The 27,178-nt window shown below is 33.5% G+C and overlaps 1 pseudogene across 1 annotated transcript in view; it reads left to right on the top strand.

Annotated features, from left to right (window-relative positions):
- Positions 1 to 4,269: 4,269 nt before the first annotated feature.
- Positions 4,270 to 27,178, top strand: part of LOC149894815 (uncharacterized) — a 39,417-nt pseudogene continuing 16,508 nt past the window's right edge. The window contains exons 1-3 of the transcript XR_016450144.1: positions 4,270 to 4,522; positions 4,660 to 6,541; positions 6,755 to 6,876. The product of XR_016450144.1 is annotated as an uncharacterized LOC149894815 (transcript). The remainder of the gene's footprint in view (positions 4,523 to 4,659; positions 6,542 to 6,754; positions 6,877 to 27,178) is intronic.

The following is a 27,178-nucleotide window of genomic DNA, read 5'->3' as shown; positions in this document are numbered from 1 at the left end:
TTTCTGCTTAACATATTTTTCAATAATAAAAACTTTTATGGCCATAGAATTTATTTTGGATATAGTTATAAATTTCAAAGACGCATTAATTTGAAATAGTTAACCATTAAAATAATGTTAATGAGAATATAAAAATAAATTTTTATCACTTATTATTCAGTATTAATTATAGCGTTACTTGTAAGTAATTGCACTCCTTAAAAGATATGTGTGAATGTCAAGGGAATTAATTTTTATACAAATTATGTTGAGTTTCACATAGATATATTGGCGTTTACTCATAACAATAAACGATCTTTTTTTTATGTAAACTACAGTCTTCCGTTTTATTTTGTTATATCAAGACACCTCGTCAACATCACAACCAATATAAGTCACAATTAACACCATTTGCAGTACAAAAAACCACCTCTTGGAAAGATTTTTTTTTTGGAAAAAGTTATAATACTGAATCGTTTTGCATCTGAGAGTCAAAATCTTTGTAAAAGTCAAAATCCTTGTTAAAATTAGAACCCTTTACAATTTACACATAGTGGATATAGTCGAATCTGCAAAAAAAATTATAGATTGGAAGATTTTGAGTGCAAGAGAACGGGAAACAGTTGCTGAAAAAAAAAAAATGTTGTGCCTTCAATATCTGAATTTAATGAATGGTGAAATTGTAAGAGAAATAACAAACAGAATCAACTATACAACAGACTCTAAAAGAGCAATGTGTTCAATCTTGAGTAAAGAGGTAAAAGAAGATATAATTACTACTGCTGTAAACAAAATTTAGTTAAACAAAACTCTCCAAAAAAAATTTGTGCAAAAAAAAAAAAGATTAAAATATTGAAACAAAAGCTTAAACGAAAAAATAAAAAAAATGGATTCACTTGCACCAATTAAAACAAATTTTGACAAAATTTTGAAAATCGACTTTTGAGCAACTTTTTCGTTATAAATACTCCACTGTGCGCCGTCGAAATCAAATTTAATTTTAGCCGCGAAATTATCTTGAAAATAACTAGTGACAGGCCAACAATGAAAATAACTAGTGACAGGCGGCCGTATAACTAAACAAATGGTTAATTGTTTAAAACTTTTTATCATTAAATAACTGTGTAGTTTAAAGTATAAAGTGTAGCATACTTTAATTTAGAATATCGAATTTTTTTCTCTTCTTTATAATACGTCATACACTTGGTAATAATTTCAAAGAGTAATAAAATAAGCTCGAGTAATAAATTCAAAGTGTCACTTGCCGTCCAAAACCAATACTTTGTGTTTATATAAAATAAAAACTACTGGTGTCGATATTAATATTAACTTTACATGTAAAAAGAGTGATCGTGTACGGAATTAGAAATGAAAGGTATCGTTGTAAGAAGAACGGAGTAGTAACTTTTTTTTTATCTACATAAAGCTCTTTAAGATTATAGTAAAAATAAAAAACCTAATAAATTGATGCAATCAAGCCCCCCAAAACGGAAATGAGGCTATTTGAAGATGAAGGTGTGTTTATAATCTCTTTTAACGGTTCGGCTAACTAGAGTTGAATTTGAAAGGCAAAGGCTATTTTGCTGCCAATGCCTGTGCAAAGTGGACAAAAAACTCTGGATGCTCTTTCTTTACGAAGAGGTTATTTTAACGGAACTAAAGATAAAAGTTCTACCTCTAAAATTATTACATTTTGGAATAAATTTTTTTCTAAAAATCTATACTAAGATGTTCAAGTGATATATTCCAGTTATAATACCACTGTAATATACTACTCATTTTTGGTTACTCCCAAGTACATTTGCAGAAAATTCAAAACAATAATATTTTTCACTTTTTCAAATAATTTTCAATATGTGATATTTCAATCTTATTGTGATTATTAAATGTTTCAAACAATTATTTCTAGTTAAAAAAGTCATTAAAACAAAAAACATCACAAGAAAAATCGCAGAAGAGTTCATGAGAACTTATAAACGTAAACCAGGTAATCGATCCTATGCATTGTATCCAGCAGAAGCCATGCAAAATGCCTTGTTAGATATCTCAACTAACAGAATATCGATTTTTAAGGCATCCAAGTTATTTGGTATACCATACTCTGCACAACAAGAGTAAACTAAGACATATAAAAAACTTTGCAGACCAGATTGCTGCCCCATACCGAAGAAAAGATTCTAAAAATTATTAGCATCCTGACAGATTGGAAGTTACCTTTGGATAAGTTGGATATACGCCTGCTAGTAAAAGACTATCTAGACAGAATGGATGTTACTGATTTAAAACTTAAAAATAACTTGCATGGCCCTGATTGGATAAAATCCTTCATTGTTCGCAATAATTTGATTGCTCGAATTGCTGACAACGTAAAATTGAATATATTGCTATTAGGAATATCTTGAAGTGTTATCCATTACACTTCAAGATATTACTAATAGCAATATATTCAACTATGATGAGACAAATGTGAGCGATAATCCAGGCTCTAAAACAGTAGTTTGTAAACGTGGCCTTAAACGCGTAGAAAGAAAAATGCAACATTCTAAAGGAGCTATTAGCATTATGCACTGTGGGAGTGCAGCTGGTCAGTTTCTTTCTCCCATGGTTGTTTATAAAGCTGCAAACTGTTAAATAGAGTGGACAAATGGTGGCCCACCTGAAACTATAATCGACAGTTCAAAATCTGGTTGGTTCGACTCTTGAACATTTGAACATTGGTTCAGGAAAATTTTTATTCCTGAAACAGCATCTCTAACAGGGATTAAAGTTGCTATTGGGGATAATTTAGCTTCAAATTTCTCATCGGATACCATTAAAGCATGCCTGGAAAATAATATCCGGTTTACATGTTTAATCCCAAATGCCACACATCTGCTACAACCACTTGATGTTGCTGTTTTCAGATCCTTAAAAGTTGAGTGGAAGAAGATTTTACAATATGGAGAAGAGAATCAGGAATCAAGGGTTCAATTCCAAAAAAACCATTTCCCAGCGCTCTTGACAAAGTTGCAAAATACTCTGAAAGCAGACAACTTAAAAGCGAGTAAAAATTTTTCAAAAAACAAAGGGTTGCACCCTACATCACCAAATTCGCTGAAATTTGGCACAAAAGTGTAAAGATGTAAGTTAGGAAAGACTGTGAATTTTTTTCAAAAATTTTTTATTCCTTGAAGAATGACAGCAACTTAAAGTTTGTTAGATTTTGACTGAAAAATGAGGGGGGAAAAGTGCCGGAAATGTGTCCTTTTACTATTACCCTTATAAGGTGCTTGTAGCAATTTTGCAAATCTAAAATTTGGTACAAAAGGAGTTTGAATCCTGTTTAATCTGAAAATTATAGATTTGTATCTCTCAAAACAACAAAATATAGTTTCTTTCAAGATCTACAAAACGCACCATCTAATTATAATAAAAAAGAGCATTGACAACTATAACTCTAGAAAAAATCTGACAGATAGAAAAAACTTTTGGTTTTAATTTTCTTAAAGATTAGACATATATCTACTTTACGAACCAATTTTATTTTGGCATTATGTTTTGCTGAGGAGTTATTGATGTTTTGGTTTTTCAATTTTTCTAAAGAAATTTAAAAAAAAATAAGTGAGCAAATTCATTTTGGCTTTGAACTAAATACAATTATATTTGTTTTTAATCAAATTTTAAGTCATTTAATTAAAAAAACAACAGAATGTGTGTTATGTGATTTAAATTTTTACAAAGTCGTTTCAAAATATTGTTAAATATTTTGTCAACATATAAATTTGTTATTTTCATTACATAACAGTTATGTTATTTGAATTGTTATTTTCATTACATAATTCTTATGTCATTTGCATTGTTGTTTTCATTATATAGTAGTTATGTAATTAAATTAAATAATATTATGTAATGTTTTTTTCTTATTGATTGTTTTATTGTAATAAAATAGTGATTATCTCATCAATAAACTAAGTAATAAAATGACAAGTGTACATAATAATATCCAATAAATATTACCTTGTTAAATTATATAACTAAATATAATTATATTTAGTGATAATCTACTTTCACCCTAATTTATGGTAGATAATTAGTAGAGAATTGACAATAATTAGTAGATAATTAGGCATTTAAAGTATGTCTATTAAAACTAATAGCTATTTGTTCAAGCAAATGTTCTTTATAAATATAACTTTATTTTTATTTTAATCATATTGTTTGTGTTCAAGTGTACTTCGCTCATTAGGAATATTGTATTGAAGATTTCTTCTATTTAAGTGTTTAGATTATAATTCCTCATTATAGTTTTATATGGATAACAAAATTAATTGTTCATTTGTAAATGATTATGGAGCTTGTTATAAACAATCATATACCTAAGTAAGAAATCTGATTGAAGATATTGACAGGAATGATCTTAAATTACTTGTAAAACGAACAAACTTGAAAGAAGAACAAGTTACTAGTATATGCACACATCATCGTGATATGTTAATAGTGAGATATAAGAGTAATCAGAAAAGATGCTGTAATCCATTTCTGACTCACAAAAAAGCGTGTAGAGGTAAAAATTTATCCATTTACATTTTAATGGGTAATACCATTCTTAATAACTTGTTTATTAGGATTTGTTCATTGTTTTATAATAATAGTATAATTAATGTTATAGTATTTGAGTAATATAGTACATTTTCTTTTCAGCATCTCTACGTGTGATTACAATGCATACTGTATTAGAAGCAGAAACCATAGGTTTAAATCTTATACCTGGAAAAAAGTTGTGTCCAAGCTATCGAAGTAAAGTTATAAAACATTTATCAAAAAGTATGAGTGAAAATGATGAAGATTTTGATATTGTTAGTGAAACATCCATTCAAAATAAAAAAGAGGGTGTAAATACACACTTTACAGTTGCTGGAATATCTCCTATTAAGGTCAAAGGATTGCATAAGTCAGGTAAAATTAGAGAAAGTAAACGAAAATTGACAGCCTCCATTAAAAAAAAAAAGTAGCCACTTCCCTTAATATACCAGAAGAAAGTTTTGAAGAACAGTCAGGTTTCGGTAATGAGTATATGGAAAAGGCAAACTTGTTTGATAACATGATAGTATTGTAAGCTAATAAAATTGCAGAGTCTACTGCAACATCTAAAAAAATACAACTGACAACACTTGCTCCAACTGACTGGTCAATAAAAATAGTTTCTGAAATATTACATGTAACAAAATATGTAGCTCGAACTGCACGTAAATTAGCGTTAGAAAAAGGTATTTTAGCCATGCCTAATCCTAAATTAGGGAAAGTTCTTCCAAATGTAACAGTTCAACTGGTCAAGTCTTTTTATGAAGATGATGAATATAGTCGTGTAATGCCTGGTAAAAAGGATTATGTAAGTATAAAGAAAAATGTTCACATGCAAAAACGTTTGCAATTACGTAATTTAAAGGAATTGTTTGTTGCTTTCAAAACCATGAACCCAGAAATAAAAATAGGGTTTTCAAGGTTTTGCACATTGCGACAAAAATGGTGTATAACTGCTGGTGCTTCAGGAACACATTCAGTATGTGTCTGTGCTATTCATCAGAATTTAAAACTGCTTTTACATCCTCTTGGTGTGACATATAAAGAACTGTTACCTTATATTGTATGTGACATGACTAATAAAGACTGTATGATGCGTAAATGTGAAAGATGCCCAGCAACTATGAATGCATTGGTTGAAAAACTTTATAATTTAATTGGAGAGTTTGAAGATGACGATGAAGTAGAATTTGATCAGTTGACAACAACAGATAGGTCAAACTTAACACATAATAAAGAGCCAGTGTCTGAATACATTGAATTGGTATGTAAAAAACTGACTAAACTTGCACCACACTCATATTTAGCTAAGAGTCAAGCATCATACCTGAGATCAAGAAAGGAAGATATGAATGAGTTAGCATCATTATTTCTGGGTGATTTTTCAGAAAACTATAAATTTGTAGTTCAGGATGAAGTACAAAGCTTTCATTGGACAAATTTACAATGTACACTACATCCTGTGATTATCTATTTCAAAAAAGAAGGTTTTCTCAATCACAAATCTTATTGTATTATTTCAGATGATATGATACATGGTGTGAACATGGTTTACAAAATTATTGATGTTGTCAGCAATGATATTAAAACAAATCTACCTCAAATAAAAAATATTGAATACTTTTCGAATGGGTGTGCAGGTCAATACAAGAATTGTAAAAATATTTTGAATCTTTGTTTCCATCTTGAAGATTTTGGTCTTTCTGCTAAATGGAACTTTTTTGTAACTAGTCACGGTAAGCAACCTTGTGATGGGATAGATGGTACAGTCAAACGTTTAGCAACATTAGCAAGCTTGCAAAGAGATATGGGTAATCATATTTATCTCCACAAGCAATGCTCAAATATTGCAATGAAAACGTTGAAGGTGTACATTTCATTTATATATCATCAGAAGATTTAACTTTAGTGAGAAACACTCTTAAGGAATGATTGGATACTGCAAATACCATACCTGGAACACGTAGTTTCCATCAGTTTGTACCACTTGGCCATCAAAAGGTTAAAATATATATATTTAATATACCTTTTATCATCTTTAAAAAATATGCATAATTTTTTATTGATAAACTGGAATAGATTTTTTATTTGTGTGGAATCATCCTCAAAAGTATTTTTGTTTTATTTTGGACTTACAATTTTTTTTTAATGCCTTTAAAAAAACATGTTTGACAAAATAAGTAAAACGGAATAAATGTTGCTTTTTTTTTCTATATAGGTGCAAAGCTATGCAGTGTTGATGAAGATTTTGCTTTCATTCATGATTTTGGAAACATTCCTGTAACAACTGTATACTTAGTACCAGGTGATTATGCCTGTGTTTCCTATGAGCAAAAAAGGTGGATTTAGCCAAAGACGACTTGAAAAAAATTGTTCTCCTTAGGAAATAGAGATTTTTTATATTTAAACTAATTTCAAGTTTGTTGAGTCTGATATGTCCTATCCATACTTTTTTTTAATCTTTTATTTTTTGTACAATTTAAATAATGTGAATGAAAAGCATATATAAAATCATTTAAATTGAGTACTCATTTTTCAAAAGGTTTTTTTATACCTAATATTTTGTTCTAAAAAATTAATAAAAATAATTAAGCCACTAAACTATTAATTTCTAATTTGATTAATTTGTAGAAAATTGGGATAGATTGCCTGATTTTTAAAATATCAAAAAATTTTGTGTTCATATCAAACCTTAACAACTCCTCAAGTAAACGTAAGGCCAAAACAAAATTGGTTCGTAAAGTAGATATATGTCTAATCTTTAAGAAAATTAAAACCAAAAGTTTTTTCTATCTGTCAGATTTTTTCTAGAGTTATAGTTGTCAATGCTCTTTTTTATTATAATTAGATGGTGCGTTTTGTAGATCTTGAAAGAAACTATATTTTGTTGTTTTGAGAGATACAAATCTATAATTTTCAGATTAAACAGGATTCAAACTCCTTTTGTACCAAATTTTAGATTTGCAAAATTGCTACAAGCACCTTATAAGGGTAATAGTAAAAGGGCACATTTCCGGCACTTCCCCCCCCCCCCCCCCCCTCATTTTTCAGTCAAAATCTAACAAACTTCAAGTTGCTGTAAATCCTAAACGGATAAGAATTTTATAAAAAAAATTTACAGTCTTTCCTAAGTTATGTGTCTAAACATTTGTGCCAAATTTCAGAAAGTTTGGTGATGTAGGGTGCAGATTTGTGTTTTTTTGTGTTTTTTGAAAAATTTTTTACCCAAGCGGGATTCGAAACTTCAGACATATATCCATTGAATCGAGAAAAAGTATTAAAACGGCTTCCAGATATCAACAAAGATTATGGGGGTGAGACCATAAAAGAAATTAAATGAGGGTGTAATAGATGTTCTCACGAAGTACTGTGGCAATGATGCAGCAGGAAAAACAAATAGAAAAAGAGGGGAAAAAACTGCACCAGGAAAATTGATCACAATAGATGACATTGATTATAGACAAACATCAAAACAGAAAAAATCCAAAAAGAAACAAATTAAAGGCAAAAAATCAAAAATAGCTTCAAAGGATGTTGAATCTTTGTCTGATTAAGAAGACATTGAAGTCGATAGTAGTGGTTATCCCAATGAAAGTAATGACAAAAAAGATGTTGATTTAAATGAGTCTAATCAAGAAGAACCTGATGTCAACAATTTTCTAACTAAAGGGAGTTGGCATGTTATAGTCTACTGGGGTGGTCCATTTTAAACTTTTTTTTGAAACTTTAATCGGGGTTTTTACCAGTAATAAAATTTGATCTAAAAACCCTAAATACAAAAAATTTTCAATTTAGGACAATTTTTAGATCCCAAACAAAATATTGGAAGTTAGAATAACGGATTGCGCAAGTGTTGCGCAACTTTTTTATTCCCTAACTTTTATAGTTACCTAATGGGGTTCACGCAATTTAATTATTAACCATTAGAAAACAATTATACAAAATGTTGTTAGTTTACGACTATTTGTACATATCCCACAAAAGATTTATTGAAATATTATCAAATATACAATTAATAACGTCACTGAAATTTTATTTGTTTGTTTGTTGAAAATTACTTTCAATTGATTTCTTTGAGAAATTTGCACCTTTAAAGCTGTTTCGATGCTTTTCCACAACTTGAGCAACTTGTTCTCTCTCTACTGTATCAAAACATTTGTCTTTGATGTCTCCTATAAGCTTGATACCTCGCTCAGCAATATCGTCGACACAAGAAAGATTGCATACAAATTTTTTTGCGGCGTTAAAGTCCTCGAATTTGTTCCAATGTTCTGATGGAACGTTTACCCATTCTTGGGGTCTGTTTAATTTTAACAAATGAGAAAGTAACTATGATTTTTCGCCAATAAAAGACGATAAAAAGGGTTTTTCTTCGTCGCACCAAATAATAATTGGAGTCTTCGGTTTTTATGGAGTAAATAATTTAGGTCTTGGTACGTTTATAAGTTTCTGACCCATCATAGTCTTTTCTGCATAACTCACAGAGTCGTCGAACAAGACAAAGACTACTAGCTCCTCAGATAAGTATCCAAAGTGTCTTTCAAAAGACTTGATAGTTTCCTCTGCACTTTCAAGGTCGATTGATTTAAATTTCCTCATTAAATAAAAGAAATGAGGGTCATTAGCTGGAACAGCAGAAGTAATAGCAGATTGAAGAAAGTACTTTGAGTAAAAAAGACAAATGAAATCAGCCATCCTCTCAACCTTTCTTGCTTCTTCATCAGTAAGTTCAAAAGTACGAGATAGTAGGAATATTTTTGTATAATAAATGGCTTTTGACATCCACCTTGCATGATGATCAGAACCAGCATACAGAATGCGGAAACCTCTTTTAATATGTCCACCGAAAAAAAATAGAGTAAGCTCCACTAGTTTGCAATAGTCCTCACGAGGAAATGTTTTCTCTCCAAGCAATCCATTGCCCATTTCTTTACTTCAAGCGCTTGTTGAAATAAAAAACTATTTTGATCATGTAATTTTATCTTATTAAGGGGTTTGTTTGCATTGCTTGGTCAAGACTGAGCAGTATATGCCTCAGGGAAGGAGTAGCGAAAGCCTTCAGATTAGGAGTAGTTAAAAACATTTCGGACAGATGTCCCCAGCAAGTTAAAGACTGCCATAGATGAATAAATTCAAGACTAACTTCGGTGGAAGAGATTTTCTCACGCCCCTATGACGGACACGCCACAGACCGACAACAGGTCCACCATCACATCACACTATCTAATGCAGCTACTTCACCAATTCTGTGTATGTCGAGCAGTTTGGACTTGTGAGTCTCTTGTTTGTTTGGTGTTTCGGTTGGTTGTTATGGTTGTAGTACTCCAAGATCAATGTGTTCTTCTATTCAACGTCAGTGCATTGGAATAACTCGGCCGGATAGTTCAGTCCTTGGTATGGATTCATGATGGGGTAGAAACAGACGGGTGATGTTGGATGTTCGATGAGCTGTGCAGGGTTGGGGCTGTCGTTATGGTTACGGATAGGATTAGAGATTTAGGTATTTTAGTCTGTCATAATGGATGTCAAAATAGAACCAGCGGTGTTTATGGGTTTCTAGGTTTTGGGAAAACCATTTTAGTTGGCCTATTCGTTTGTTGAACTTTGTGATATTTCTCCTGAATCCAAGAATGAGAAATGAAAAAATTAGGTATGGGGGACATCCGTTGCCTAGAAAGAAGAGTGTGAGCTTAAAGGTCTGCAGGTCTGTGATCTCTCGGTTCCAAAAAATCAATTGCGTTGGTAAGGGCCATTGGTGCATTGGGTAAAAGCAGTCCCCGTTCATTTGGGTATACAATTGGTGACGCTCTCGATCAATATAGTCGGTCGGTATCGAGTTTGAGAACTCTCTAGCTTGTTGATGGTGCAATTCGATTAGAGCCGTGTCCTAAACGATTCATATGGACGCTAGTTTCATAATTTTCTTGTTATACTACACTTTATAGCTACAAGTTCCCTAATGTTTTCTGCTATCATCTGGTGCCAACACTATATATGGTTGGGTAATTCTAGCTAAAATCTGCTAAACTCTCCACTTTCTAAGTTAGTGTCTATATATGTTCTAGAACTGGCCTTTGAGTGACTTAGGTTACTTTTTGGTTTAATTCTTGACTACTTCTCAAACTTCAAGTCAACTGTCGGGTATCTTTTTTTAGGAGATTGACCATGTATTTGGCTTGATTGTCTTAGTTCACGCCTAGTGTAAATATTCGCTTTAATATTGGCCCAACTTCTGTGTTTTTCTAGCCTGTTTCTCTTAGTACTAGCCCAGTGTCAATATCCGTTTTAATATCAACTTATCTCTCTGTGTTTCTAGCCTGATTCTTTTAGTTTTAGCTTAGTGTCAATATTCGTTTTAATATTGACTAATCCATTTGTTTTTCTAGTCTGATTCTTTTAGTTCTAGCCTAGTGTCAATATCCGTTTTAATATCAACTTATCTCTCTGTATTTCTAGCCTGATTCTTTTAGTTTTAGCTTAGTCAGTGGCGTACCTAGGGTAAATAGCGCCCTGGGCAAACACCGATCTCGCGCCCCTCCTCCCCCACATAAACTTCAACTTTTTAATAAATGATGACACAAACTTTTAATAAAACTTCATTATTCATTATAAATAAACAATTTGTTTATGTAACATATTATACAACTTTTTTTTTCTGGCTTTAATTGCTGCAAATTTCTTAATAACACTGTCAAAATCAATTTCTTCGGTATATTCTCGCTCTATGCTTAGCCTCTTTTGCGCCCCTTTTAGGTTGGCGCCCAGGGCACGAGCCCTGCCTGCCCTACCCTAGATACGCCACTGAGCTTAGTGTCAATATTCGTTTTAATATTGACTAATCCATTTGTTTTTCTAGTCTGATTCTTTTAGTTCTAGCCTAGTGTCAATATTCGTTTTAATATTGACTAATATCAGTGTTTTCTAGCCTTCTTCTCTTAGTTCTAGCCTAGTGTCAATATTCGTTTTAATATTGACTAATGCCAGTGTTTTCTAGTCTGATTCATTTAGCTCTAGCCTAGTGTCAATATTCGTTGTAATATTAACTTATATCCGTGTGTTTCTACTCAATTCCCTAAGTTCTAGCCTAGTGTCAATATTCGTTTTAATATTGAATTATCTCTCTATGTTTCTAGCCTGATTCTCTTATTTCTCGCATAGTGTTATTATTCGTTTAAACATTGACCTATACCATGGTATTTTTAGCCTGATTCTCTTATTTCTGGCCTAGTGTCAATATTCGTTTTAAAATTGACCTATATCACGGTGTTTCTAGCCTCAATCTCTTTTTTCTGGCTTAGTGTCAATATTCGTTTTACTATTGACCCTTCTCAGTTTATTTCTACAATGATTCTCTTAATTCTAGCCTAGTGTCAATATTCGTTTTAATATTGACCCATATCACGGCATTTCTAGCCTGATTTTCTTATTTCTAGCCTAGTGTCAGTATTCGTTTTAATATTGATCTACATTACGGTGTTTCTAGCCTCAATCTTTTATTTCTGGCCTAGTGTCAATATTCGTTTTAATATTGACCTGTATTACGGTATTTCTAGCCTCAATCTTTTATTTCTGGCCTATTGTTAATATTCGTTGTAATATTGACCTATATCACGATATTTAAATCTGAATCTCTTAATTCTAGCCTAGTGTCAATATTCGTTTTTAACATTACCTTATCTCCGTGTGATTCTAGCCTGATTCTTTTATTTCTGGCCTAGTGCCAAAATTCGTTTTAATATTGAACTATATCACGGGATTTTTTAACCAATATCTCTAAGTTCTAGCCCGCATCTTTTAATTCTAGCCTTGTGTCAATATTCGTTTTACTAATGATACTTCTCAGTTCATTTCTACCCTGATTCTCTTAATTCTAGCCTTGTGTCAATATTCGTTTTAATATTGACCTATATCACGGCATTTCTAGCCTCAATCTCCTTTCCTGGCCTAGTGTCAATATTCGTTTTTATATTGAACTATCTCCCTGTGACGCTAGCCTGATTCTCTTATTTCTGGCCTAGTGCCAAAATTCGTTTTAATATTGAACTATATCACGGAATTGCTAAATTCTAGCCTAGCGTCAATATTCGTTTTAATATTGACTATCTCCATGTGTTTCTAGTCTGATTCTCTTACTTTTGGCTAGTGTTAATATTCTTTTTAATTGTGACTTTCTCCGCGTGATTCCAACCTCATTCGTTAGTTCCAGCCTAGTGTCAATATTCGTTTTGATATTGACCTTTCTCAATGTTTTTCTTTCTTACGTCTTCCTGTTCTAGCCTAGTGTTAATATTCGTTTATTTCTATAGAGATTTAACATTTCTAACTTTATTAAGTATCTGCTCGTAATATTTTCTAACCTTATTCTCATCGTAATATTTTCTAACCTTAATCTATCTGAGTATCAAATTTCGGTTCAACTACTGATTAATAAAACATCTTAGTTTGTATGCTTATTGAAAACGCTGAGTTAACCGATCTTGAAGACAAAAACTCAACTTCCCGGAAAAAGAATAAAAATTCGAAATGCGGCGCTGCCCTCGCGTCGAACCCGAGACAATTTACGAATGATCATTTTACAACCCACTAAGCTGCGCAAACTTATCCTTAATAGAGATTTAAGTAATAGCAATAACACAGGCCTGCAAAATGAGAGTCATAACTTCCTCTCTGGAATTTGATAGCTGATTCTAGGGTATTTTGGTGCGCTGATTACGAATATCTACTTAGTTTTTCTCTATCACCTCCAGATTTTTCAAAAAAGGCACAGATAGAAAATAGCAAAAAAACAGAAGATTTCACATAAAAAAATATATATTTAAAACAGAACATTATTTTTAACTTAAAAAGCTACTAAAATATAATAACAGCTTAACACTAGTCTAAATAACATTTAAATTTCATTTGTGGAACCTGGTCCTTTTCTCCTGGAAGCTTCGGTTGTGCGATTTTCGCTTAAATTTCCGGTTTGGATCGTCGCGCTTTAATAACCAACAATAGTCCGCCATCATGTTGGTATTCCATCTTCCTTGATACCGGACTTCAAGCTCTTTCAAATCTTGGTGAAATCTTTCGCCTTGTTCTTCGCTAACGGCTCCTAGATTTTCTGGGAAGTAATCAATATGAGAATTTAAGAAATGAAGTTTAATGCTCATATTACAACCCATTACACCGAAATTGGAAATCATTTTGGCCACTATTTCTTTATAGTCGGAGCTTTTATTGTTCCCCAAAAATTTTGTCACCACTTCCTTAAATGACTGCCATGCTTGCAACTCGATATCATTAAGTTTTTCATCAAACTTTTCATCCGACATTAATTTCCTAATATCAGGGCCGACGATAATTCCTTCTTTTATCTTAGCTTCTGATAAAGATGGGAAAACTGAATGCAGATATTTGAAGCCTTCCCCCTCTTTATTTAAAGCCTTCACAAATTGCTTCATTATACCCAATTTGATGTGCAATGGTGGCAGTAAAACTTTTTCTCTGGGAACCAAACTCTGTTTAAGTACGTTTTTGAATCCTGGGGTTAGTTCAGTTCTTGGAGTCCATTCCTTTTTGGTTCAATGATGTTGTTTATCCCGGCTATCCCACTCGCAAAGAAAGCACGGGTATTTTGTATAACCACCTTGTTGGCCTAGTAGCATGCTTATGATTTTCAAATCTCCACACAACATCCAACCGTGTTGCTCATAAGCTATATTAGTCAAAAGCTTTTCCAAATTTTCATAACATTCCTTTAAATGGACAGAATGTGCAACAGGTAACGAGGCAAATGTATTCCCATTATGCAGAAGAACTGCTTTCAAACTTCTTTTTGAGGAGTCAATAAACAATCTCCACTCGTTAGGATCGTATTCAATGTCGTACATTTTCGTCAAGCCTGGAATATCTTTACAGAACACTAAATCTTCATCTTCAGCGAAAAATGGAAGAAAATCTTTTTCTCTGTGACGGTACCATGAAAATGAAGTACCAGGTGCCAGCATATTTCTTTCTTTTAATCGTGATCCGAGAAGTTCCGCTGCATCTTTGGGAAGGTTCAAATCTCTTGTCAAGTCGTTTAAATGTGACTGTGAAAAGAGCTGACAAGCGTCAGAATCTCCATGAAATTCAGGATCAGATTGGTGTGCATTCTCTTCCTCTATATCAGAGCTGGAACCGGGGGCTGCACCATTTTTGAATCGCCAAATATTGCAGGCGTAACTGATGACACGTTTGGATAGTTTATGTCCCTTTTATTTTTTGAATTGTATCCAGTTATGTCACAACAACAAAAGTAGCAATCTTTAACATGGTCGTTAGGCTCTCTCCATAGCACAGGCGAAACGATTTTGAAGCTATTTTTCTGTCCTTTTGACCACTTGCGAAGTTCTAATAAACAAGTCGTACAAATTTTATGAGGTGCCCAAGTTTTGTCTTGGTTACTTAAAACGAGTCCAAAATAACTTTTATAAATATTTTTTACAAAGTCTGTAATACTGTTTCGTTGTTTTATCACCATAAATTTCCCGCAAATATAACAGAAACAATTAGGAGAGTTTAAACAACTTCGCGATGCCATTTTAAAGTTTATGTTGCAAGATGCGCACTTCAACTGTTAAATTTCTAAATCAGTGCGGGTACTTATACAAAAATCCTTTGGTTTATCTTAATTACACCCTTTTCTAATAATATTCACAACAATTAGTTAATATTACCAAATCATTATGTAATAATGAGCTCATTACTAAATTAAGTCAAAATGACCCGCTTTTGACATGTTTAATGCGAATTACTAATACTTATTATGTAGTCATTAACAAATTACTAATTGGCGTTAATTTCTATGTTCCCTTACACTAATTATATGAAATAAAAATTGAGCTGAAGTAAATTAATAACATTTTAGACATTTCAAAAGGTAGGCGCTCAAACATTTTAAAGCAAAATCTTAAATATTCCATATCAAAAAATCCTGACGTGATGGATTTTTTTAATTATTTTTCTCGTAATCAGCACATCAGAAACTATAAAAAACGTTACTCAGATTTTTAAGAGGAAAACCATTGCAGGCCTGTGTAATGCTTATCTGATTTAGGCAAGCCTTAAAAGTTCTAGTTTACTAAATACTTTCGCTGAAATCGACTGTATTTCAGTTCCTATACTTGCCACTTAAACTTTGAAAATCTATATATATTCATATATACACCGCAAATATATGCATCAAATATATGTTTCACAAATGTTTAACGGCTTTAACTGGTTTTAATGCTAGCAATTAGGAGGAGACTAGTTAGGTAGAAAAAGAAAAAAAACATTTGTGCTTTGTTCCAATTATTAGTGTAGTGGTTAAGGTGACCTTCTCGTCAGGGTCATGATTTTGTCACCATGGTGTTTCGAAGAGACTATAGCGCCAAGTCCCATGACCTACACCACCATATCGGTCCACTACCACGCTAAAATAAGCCCGTGCTCAAATTTGTAAAGCACTAATGTTTTTGAAGAGAATCATGTTCGGGTTATTTAACCCGACACCGCATATTGTATATTTAAAGAAAAAAACAGAATTTGACTTAATTTCATAGTGTTTATTTAAATTAATATGCATGTTTAGTTATACCGTAAAATATACTAATAAACCCGCGGTTTAAAACACATCAATTGTTTTTTTGTTCCTAAGAAATGTCTTTAGTTCCTAAAAAATTTTTTTTTTAAACCATTAAGAAAAAAATGTATGCGGTGTCGGGTTAAAGAGTGGAGACTGGCTGGTTATTTAAAGAGTGGAGACTGGCTGTTTATTTGATACTACTACTGTTGTCTACAAACATAAAGGTAATAAGAAGTGAATATTCTTACCATTCTAAATAGGTTCTTAATCCTGAATCTCCTGAAGTTTTTTTAAAAAAGTTTTTTTGTTTAAGCGCTTTGTTACTTTTTAAAGAGAAATTTTAATTGTGGGCTTCAATTTTATACTAAGGACGGTCTCTTGGGGCTGGAATAATTTATCGTAAATAATAGTTCTAAACTAACAGGAAACAAATCAACATTTAGATTTCTGTGGTTATTCGTAAGCCGATTTGAATTCACCTATGTCAAATATTTTGCCAAATGCTGATTTCCGTTTTACCGATAGATATTATTTAATGGAAAAACTGTGGTCTCGATCCAAATTATATTATTATTCGCTTGCGAATATGTTATATTATTCTGTGTTATATTATTCTACACCATGGTCATTATAGTAATTACAATATTAATAGTATGAGTTAGTCCTAATATTCACAAAATAGTAACACTCTAATAATGATGATAATAACAATAATAATGATGATAGTACTAAAAAAGTCATAATCATACGAATGTTACAAATTACAAAAGTTAAAACCATCTACTATCAACTGCCGCCATTTTGAAAATTTTGTGTGTATCAGTGCATTTCCAATTGATTCCGTATTACGGTATGATGTTATGGGTGGAGACGGCCATAGTTCTTTGAGAGTAATGTCCGTTTCTATCAGATGCCAGTGCTTTTTTATTATCTTACTAATTTGTTTACCAATTGCACTATGAGTTATTACAAGTGGTGTAGTTTTTTCTTTATTACTTCTCTTGGGTTTCTCAATCAGTTCGTGTTGGGTCCAGTGGAGTGTTTTCCTTATGTTTTTGTTGATTATTTTCAATGGATATCCTCTCATTATCCATGTGCGAGCTAACGTTTCCAGTTCCTTCGCTAAGTCTTTACTGTCCGAGATTATCCTGTTGTATCTCAGTGTCTGGCTATATATAAGGCTGGACTTCAAGTGTGAGGGGTGATTTGAGTCATAGTGGAGGAAGTTCATTGTGCCTGTCGGTTTTCGGTGAATTGTTGTGTTGTAATCCCCTTTGTTGTTTTTGTATATGGTAATGTCCATGAAGTTAATGGCTGAGACGGATTGATTGAAAGTAAATTTGATGTTGGGATGGATGCTGTTCATGAACTGGCGGACTTGGTTCAATTCCTCCGGGGACCCATGGAATGCAAAGAATATGTCGTCTATGAATCTTTTGTAGAAGAATATTGAGTTAGGGAACTTATCTCTTATCATGACATCTAGTTTACCCATAAACAGGTTAGCGTAAAGAGGTGCCATTCGTGTTCCCATGGAGGTTCCTGAGATTTGATGAAAGAATTCGTTTGAAAATTGGAAAGTGCTGTGGGTCAAGATGGTTTCTAGGATGATGCTGATGAATGCAATAGGGGGGCAGTGTTTAGGTCTTTTGTCAATTGGTGTTTGTTCCATAAAGAATTTGACTGCGTCGATTCCGTCTTTGTGTGGGATGTTTGTGTACAGTGAAGTGACGTCAGCCGTTACTAAAATGCAGTTATCTGATGGAAATGTCTGCGATTGGAGTAGTCTGAGGAATTGGGTCGTATCTTTGAAGTAGGATGGAAGAGACTCTGCTAATGGTTGGATAAAATGTGTTATGTATTCTGAGAGTTTGTCCGTTGGTCCGTCGCATCCTGAAACTATTGGTCTAAGTGGTATGTTAATTTTATGAATTTTTGGTAGTCCATAGAATAACGGTGAGCGGTAAGTTGTTGTCGGTCGTAGGTAGTCAGCAGTTTTTTTGTCAATAACGTGGTGAATGAGCATGTAGTCCAGTAGGTTGTTAATGTCCCTAATTACACTTTTTGTGGGGTCATATGGTAGTTTTTTGTAGGTTGTGCTGTCTGATAGTAGTTCACGTATTTTCCGTTCATAATCGTCTTTGTCTAGGATGCATATCCCCCCTCCCTTGTCCGCTTTTTTGATAATAATATTGGGATTAGATCTTAATGACTTTAGTGCTATTAGCGTTTTCGGAGGTAAGTTATTTTTCTCCTTAAAAGTGTGAGTGTCAAGGAGGGTTAAGATATCCTCATCCACTTTTCTCATATAGTTCAATACACTCATGTTATCGGTGTTTGGGGGTATCCAATTGGATTTGATGCGGAACGGGTGCCTGTGATTCTTTGAGGGATTATTGTGGAAGTAGAGTTGACGAAGCAGCGTTTTTTTGAAGTTGTTGACGCTGGAGATATACGTGTTGTTGGGTATGTATGCTGGAGTTGGTATGAAGTTCAATCCTCTAGTCAATAGTTGTTTCTCTTCATTTGACAGACTATATTTCGAAACATTGGTTATGAGTTTATCCAAGAATAGATTTGTCATTTTCGATTTCTCAGCTGAGATTAAGCGTTTGTACTGTTTTGTGTTACTTATCTGGGCGGAGGGTAAGAATAAGTTCTTCATTGTGAACATTTGGCAGTTTCGGGGTGTGGTAGACGGCGAAAAGGCTCTCTGGTTGTGGTTGTGGTTCTAAATACGCAAGTGGATCAGTTTTTATTATTACAAAACTTTTTAAAAAACCAGAAACTATCTTAATACAAATACAAATTTTCTAGCCAAGTATGCTCATCTTTTTATGTGAGGAGTTTGGTTTCTAGCCTAGAACTATTATTACTCTTTATGAAAATTCAGTTTCTAGCCTTGTTTTATTATTCGTTCTTATATGACACGGTTTCTAGCCCTACCATTCGCTGATATGAAAATTCAGCTTCTCGCCTAGTTTCATTATTCGGTTTCTAGTCTGATGTTATTATTCGTTTCTGTTAAATTCCAGTTTCTAGCCTAGCATCAAAGAAAGAGTTATTAAATTTAATTTTCTACCCTGCTGTTAGTATCTGTTTATTATAATTCTATGTTCTCCCACTCCTCAGTCGCTAGCCTAGTGTCGTCATTTGTTTCTCTCAAAACGCCCGGCTTGGTTAATGGGTGGGTTGGTGTGATTTCAGTTCAGCTTTTTTTGCATATATAATAATATGCTACATATTTATTTATATGATCAATGTGTGTCGACTGCCTCCCACAAATTATGGCGCGCATCCGCCACGTGCACAAGAAAATCTCCCCCACCAGAGATAAGTGGAGATAGACACAATAAAACCAACTCTTAGAGCAAAAAAGCTTGCGAAAGATTGTTAGAGGTCATATGCGCATAAGTTTTATATGGTGCTTGCATGTGTTTGTACATCCAGGTAGTCCAGTCTGGTCTCGCATTGTAAGGAAATTAGTTATGAGCACTTTCGAGCTAGGTGGATAACATTGCTCCCATTCGGCAGTCGAATTACCACACTCGGCATCCGCCAATTATTTGTGACCACCACATTAGAACCAGGGGCCCCTTCGCACAAATCGTATAGCGGATGGTGTGGTTATAGTATAGATCACATATACCCTGGATCCTATTGGTCCAGGCCCAACAGCCCATCGGAACTCGCGATGATGTCCGCTACATGTCAGAGCGCTAGGGCGCCACCTGGGGTGAATTAATAGTGGTGTGATGCGAGATTAGCACAGATAATCTATGCTCTAGTCGAAAGAGTTGCAGATGCAGAAGATCGTGAGAGTGCGAAGAATCGTATTACCTTAGGTTTCAATCACCCTATTCACGTCGGATGAAAATCGCCTAAAGGTTGTATAATCAGTGCGTCATTTGCTGTATTGAAGAGAGTCGTGCTCCCCTGACCAATCAATAGCCCAAACGGGCTAGGTAATCATATAATTTTATCTTATTAAGGAGTTTGTTTGCATTGCTTGGTCAAGACTGAGCAGTATATGCCTCAGGGAAGGAGTAGCGAAAGCCTTCAGATTAGGAGTAGTTAAAAACATTTCGGACAGATGTCCCCAGCAAGTTAAAGACTGCCATAGATGAATAAATTCAAGACTAACTTCGGTGGAAGAGATTTTCTCACGCCCCTATGACGGACACGCCACAGACCGACAACAGGTCCACCATCACATCACACTATCTAATGCAGCTACTTCACCAATTCTGTGTATGTCGAGCAGTTTGGACTTGTGAGTCTCTTGTTTGTTTGGTGTTTCGGTTGGTTGTTATGGTTGTAGTACTCCAAGATCAATGTGTTCTTCTATTCAACGTCAGTGCATTGGAATAACTCGGCCGGATAGTTCAGTCCTTGGTATGGATTCATGATGGGGTAGAAACAGACGGGTGATGTTGGATGTTCGATGAGCTGTGCAGGGTTGGGGCTGTCGTTATGGTTACGGATAGGATTAGAGATTTAGGTATTTTAGTCTGTCATAATGGATGTCAAAATAGAACCAGCGGTGTTTATGGGTTTCTAGGTTTTGGGAAAACCATTTTAGTTGGCCTATTCGTTTGTTGAACTTTGTGATATTTCTCCTGAATCCAAGAATGAGAAATGAAAAAATTAGGTATGGGGGACATCCGTTGCCTAGAAAGAAGAGTGTGAGCTTAAAGGTCTGCAGGTCTGTGATCTCTCGGTTCCAAAAAATCAATTGCGTTGGTAAGGGCCATTGGTGCATTGGGTAAAAGCAGTCCCCGTTCATTTGGGTATACAATTGGTGACGCTCTCGATCAATATAGTCGGTCGGTATCGAGTTTGAGAACTCTCTAGCTTGTTGATGGTGCAATTCGATTAGAGCCGTGTCCTAAACGATTCATATGGACGCTAGTTTCATAATTTTCTTGTTATACTACACTTTATAGCTACAAGTTCCCTAATGTTTTCTGCTATCATCTGGTGCCAACACTATATATGGTTGGGTAATTCTAGCTAAAATCTGCTAAACTCTCCACTTTCTAAGTTAGTGTCTATATATGTTCTAGAACTGGCCTTTGAGTGACTTAGGTTACTTTTTGGTTTAATTCTTGACTACTTCTCAAACTTCAAGTCAACTGTCGGGTATCTTTTTTTAGGAGATTGACCATGTATTTGGCTTGATTGTCTTAGTTCACGCCTAGTGTAAATATTCGCTTTAATATTGGCCCAACTTCTGTGTTTTTCTAGCCTGTTTCTCTTAGTACTAGCCCAGTGTCAATATCCGTTTTAATATCAACTTATCTCTCTGTGTTTCTAGCCTGATTCTTTTAGTTTTAGCTTAGTGTCAATATTCGTTTTAATATTGACTAATCCATTTGTTTTTCTAGTCTGATTCTTTTAGTTCTAGCCTAGTGTCAATATCCGTTTTAATATCAACTTATCTCTCTGTATTTCTAGCCTAATTCTTTTAGTTCTAGCCTAGTGTCAATATCCGTTTTAATATCAACTTATCTCTCTGTGTTTCTAGTCTGATTCTTTTAGTTCTAGCCTAATGTCAATATCCGTTTTATTATCAACTTATTTCTCTGTGTTTCTAGCCTAATTCTTTTAGTTCTAGCCTAATGTCAATATCCGTTTTATTATCAACTTATTTCTCTGTGTTTCTAGCCTAATTCTTTTAGTTCTAGCCTAATGTCAATATCCGTTTTATTATCAACTTATTTCTCTGTGTTTCTAGCCTAATTCTTTTAGTTCTAGCCTAGTGTCAATATCCGTTTTAATATCAACTTATCTCTCTGTTCGTTTTAATATTGACTAATCCATTTGTTTTTCTAGTCTGATTCTTTTAGTTCTAGCCTAGTATCAATATTCGTTTTAATATAGAAGTTAAACATCTTTCATTTGATTAAGCTTCTGCTCGGATCTTTTCTAGTCTTATTCTCCTAGTATTATCTGGGTTTTGATCTTTGTTTTCGCTTAAGATACATAAAATACCCAAGTTTGCACGCTCCTTGTAAGCGCTACAAAAACGGTTTGCAGAATTTCCAAATATTCAGGTAAAATCCAAGTTTCTTCAATTAATTTAGCTTCTTCAATACTGTTAGCTGATCTTGCTCTATGAACTGATGATTTAGAAAGTTTAACATCATTTAAAGCTGCTGCACCAATGCTAAAGTGTTTCCCAAAAAAAGTAACTGTTGTCTTTCACTAATACCGGATCAATCAGCAACTGTACATGTTTCTTTTAATAGTTCTCTTTATAAAATTTTCATCGTTATCGCTGATTTGCAATGATGTTTTTTTTTCTCTTTCACTGAAAAAATTTTATCTCTTTCATCTTCTTCCGTAATATCTGAAAAACATTCGTCGTCCTCGTTGACTTCGTTATTATCAGTAATGGTTAAACATTTGAGTTGCTGTTTCTTAATATGAAGCAATTTCTTTCTTTTCTTTCTTTCCTGATACTGTAGTTTGATGTAGCTGTGAGGAAGTTAAATCTAATTAACCAAGATGCTATTCATAACAATCAAAACACCCAAAATCAACCATTAACATTTTAACGAAATGTTAATGGTTGATTTCTATCTAACGAAAATGAAAAGACGCCAACATGACAAAAGAAGGAACAGAAGAATTTGTAAGAAACAGTTTTTTTTTATATAGTTTAAAGTGGAGAATATATTATTTGTTAATAACAGCATAAAAAAGATTTGTCGTTCATAAAGAAAATAGGCAAGAAATATATCGCGCGCCAAGAAAAGTACGCGCGTATTTTAATACAAGTCAGAGTGCTACCATTGCACCGAACCAAGAGACATCCATACATCTATACACCCTATCCTCCAAAAATACGAACCATTAAACCCCATTCCAACTACTCCCTAAATACACCTACACAAACACGTATATAAACATAAAGAAATAGAGTAATAGAGAGTTGATATTATTTAAAGAAAACCCCGCCTCATATAGCGTTGTCGCTCTTTTTCAGCAAGTATTTTGTCAACTCCAGCCATTGAGCCCACTTGAGGAAACTTTCGTTGGGTTTTTAGAAATTCCCAGTCAATAAGCCACTCTTCTTTACCAGAGTGTTTCAGCAGTGTGTAAGTATCTGTATGTGATATGTCTAACAGACTTTCCAGTTTAGTTGTAAAAGATGTAGCTTTTTGGTTTACTTTTTCTTTCTTGTCTTCTACATTCAGGAATTTTTTTCAGTGTCTCATATTCTTTTGCCAAACGGACAATCTGATCAGCACAGTCCTTTTTGTTATGCTTCTTTGGAATACGAGCAGGTAACCAAAGGTTTTCAACTATTTCGCTAACTAGATGATTTGCAATGATTCTTGTTTCTTTTCTAGAATTGTTCCTCTCTTAAAAAGAGATATTTTTGCAATATAGCTCTATTCAGTGGTAGCTTTCCTCCTTTAAAGTTTTCTAAGGAAAAACCAACAATCCAATGATTTAAATGAGAAGAACATCTGCTTTTTTTATCGGCAATATTTTTGTTTATAGCAACAGCTGGAATATGTATCGAATGTAGTAAACGTTTTTTTCCTAATCTATGTATTGACTCTTCTGCATCAATAGATACATTATTTCCAAAACTTTTACTAGGTCTACCAATCGTCTTTAGTATGGGAGCCATTATCGTGGTTTAATACAACACTGAAGGTTACTACTAGGAAATGCCGATTCTAGCGCATTAATACCTATTATATTGGGGGGTTTCAAGGTTTTCCAAGATGATTTACCAGTACCGATTCTAGCGCATTGATACCTATTATATTGGGGGGTTTCAAGGTTTTCCAAGATGACTTACCAGTACCGATTCTGGCGCATTGATACCTATTATATTGGAAGGTTTCAAGGTTTTCCAAGATGGCGTCTGCTTTTAATCCTAAGTTTTTCCAAAATCCGCAATGAAGTAATAAAATTCTTGTCAGGCTTAAGGTTTTAAAATTTCCAAGATGGTGTCTTATTCCGAATCAAAGACTTGATCGTAGTCCATTAATTTAAATTTATTTTGGAGGTCTTATTTTGTCCAATAGCCAAGGTGCTGATTTTTGTTTGTTTGCCTGCCTGCCTGCCTGCCTGCCTACAGTCATTCTATCCATTTTTTAGCTCTGAGGTCTTTTTTGTTAGTTTGTTGGTTTGTTATTTTTAAAAAATAAAGTTTTTAAAAATTTTACCACAAGGCGTTAATAATGCTTTGAAAGTCAAGGCCTTCATTCAATTTTTTCAAGACGTAAAGACACAAGTGACCGCAGTAAGAAGTATCACCAAACTGAACCCTTTCGCTGTTATAATAAACGGGACTTTTTAAATAATTAACCGATTCGACAAGAGGGGGTTGGGCATAAGAGTCAAAGCTGTATTTCTTATCATCGTCTTTGAACCAGCACACCCAATGAAACCCACCTGTGCTTGAATCTCCAGTGTTGATAATCCCGCATTCTTTTCTTCTTGACTTCTTCGGCAGATTATCTCTCATAAAAACACCTCGAAAGCTTTTCAATTTTAACCGTTTAGCAGCCTTTATCAATTGAAAGTTGGTTAGAGCTTCATTAGGTAAAATAATTCCTTCTACATCTATCCATTGAAGGTCGATCATTTTTTAAATTTGTTTAAAAGTTTATCTAAGTTCTTGAAAAGATGAGAGAAGTTTATAGAATAGCTCCTAAGAACGGGATGCTTGAGAAGGGTGAATTGGGTCCGAGCAGTAAACCAGAACTGGCATATTGATAACCTTTTGCATTTTTAATGAAGAGTCCATCACCATGAGCATTTTTAGTCCATGGAGTTATAAACAATCCGTTTCCACTTACAGTCTTTAACTTCATTCCACTACCATTTTTGCTCAAGTAAACAACACCTCGTCAAACAATTTTATCACCAATGACTGATCCTGCAGTCGAAGCAAGTCCACCCAATAAGCCATTGGCAAGCACTGGGGCTGCACGAGATGCAATCATTCTTAATAAAGGTAAAAGAGCTCCAATGAATCCTCCTTTTACTTTAGAGTTGTGTGCGATTTGTCTTTTGCTGAGTTTAAGAGTGACTCCTTTTCCATTGCTGTAGGCTTTTTTAATTTTGTTCAATTGCGCGTTAGTGACAGCGAGAGCATGTTCACCATTCAAGTCTTGATGAGTGAGTTTAATGCTAGCACCAGTTTTATCATGCATTGCTTTCTTGATTTTACCAGCTTGATCTTGTGAGATGTTAAGTTTGATGTTTTGATAATTGCTCATTTTTTAAGCGTTGGAAAATTATTTATTTCACTTCTCGAATATGATATCGTATTGTAACATCCTCTCCACGAAAATCAACCAAATTTCCATTTTGATCAATGATGCGAGTAAACATTGTTGAAATTTCGAACAGTTTAACAGGAAGATAAATCAAATGCATTGGTCTCTCGATGATTTTAAAACCTGGACCAACATTTGGATAAAAGGAGTAAATGCAATTTATTTGGGTTCCATTAATATAGGACGATCCGATAACGTTGTTAACGATTCTGATGGTGTTGATGCTTAAAATTCTAACGATATGATCAGACTCGTATTCAGAATTGGAATTTAATTTTCTTTTAGTAAACCCTAAAACTGAGGCGATGCTGTTCAAGTTTAATGGTTGATTTTAAAGTATTAAGATTGATTCCAATTTGAAGGTTGTTTGGAGAGTAATTTGGTATTTAGCGTTCTTAGATAAAATGTCATCACTGGTAAAAATCGTATACGCTATCAGAAGATGTCGGAAATATTCACTAATTGATTGAACTCAGAACATTTCATTTAAGAAAATTAACACTTTGTCTTTTCAAATACTTATTTTACTAATTAGTACCCTGCAGCAGTTTAAAGGTACTACACAGAACAACTAATTCCTAGCCCGGTTTTAACATCAGTTGTTGGAAAATCTTCAGAAAATACTACACAGAACAACTAATTCTTAGTCCGGTTTTTACACCAGTTGTAAAATCTTCAGAAAATACTACACAGAACAACTAATTCCTAGTCCGGTTTTAACACCAGTTGTTGTAAAATCTTCAGAAAATGTGATTTTTAGGTTTTTTTGTTAAGTATTTTTTTTTTTATTTTAAATAGATTTAAACAAGTAAAGTACATTAGTACTTAATATTTATACACAATTAGTACTTTTTTTGTTAGTATTATTTTATAACTGCTAATTACAATTACTCTAATAATGCTATTGATATATTATATTGTTATGTTTAGCATATTAACACCAATTTGTTTTTTGTTTTTTGTCCATTTTGTTGATATATTTGATAACCAATCTTGTTGTCTAAATTTATAACTTTACCAGTAAAATCTTAAAAAATATATTTGTAAATTGTGTTGTAATTTAGTACAACTCCAAAAAAAAGGTATTAATGGCATTAGTGAAGATGGCTTAATTAATAAGCTTTTAAGAAATAAAAAACTATCAGTCACCCCCCAACGAAGGATTGAGATTGGTAACATTTTTGACTTAAAATTTATATTAGAACCAAAAAAAAAAAAAAAGATATTTAATGGAATCCTATATAGGAAAGGGAAAATGTTATATTGAAAAAATAAAGTTCAAAAAAAAATTTATACAAAAGAGTTTATTTGCAGAAATCCTCAAAAACCTATCGAAGTCACCCCGTTTGACGGTAAGCCAAAAAAAAAACAATTTGAATTTAAAAGAGATCTTTGTTTGCTTGTATATTCAGATCCTAAACCATTTAGCTCAGTAAAAAGACCTCGGTTTAACAACGTTTAAAAAAAACATCACTTCAATCTTCATCAATCGACTGCATATCTGGGTCTGCTCTTCAAAATGTTTATACCTCTGTTAAACAAAGAGTCTTAGAAGTTCTTTCATCTTGTTTGGAGCTTTGATATTGGGTTGTTGGACTGACAAACACAATCATTTTTCATATTTCAAACTCGTTCAAGTGTTGTACATGATTGGAGATTTAAAATTTTCACATTAGCTGTTCAACCAGTGGAGTTCGACTCGCTCTTACAGTCAAATAGATATTGAGCAGTCAGCGCCATC

The sequence above is a fragment of the Hydra viridissima genome, unplaced genomic scaffold, assembly GCF_058129835.1.
Source record: "Hydra viridissima isolate aposymbiotic clone 2 unplaced genomic scaffold, HvirCarnegie_v1 scaffold_1, whole genome shotgun sequence".
Classification (NCBI taxonomy): Eukaryota; Metazoa; Cnidaria; class Hydrozoa; order Anthoathecata; family Hydridae; genus Hydra; species Hydra viridissima.
Note: the sequence above shows the minus strand (reverse complement) of the source record. Positions and strands in the feature narration are given on the sequence as shown.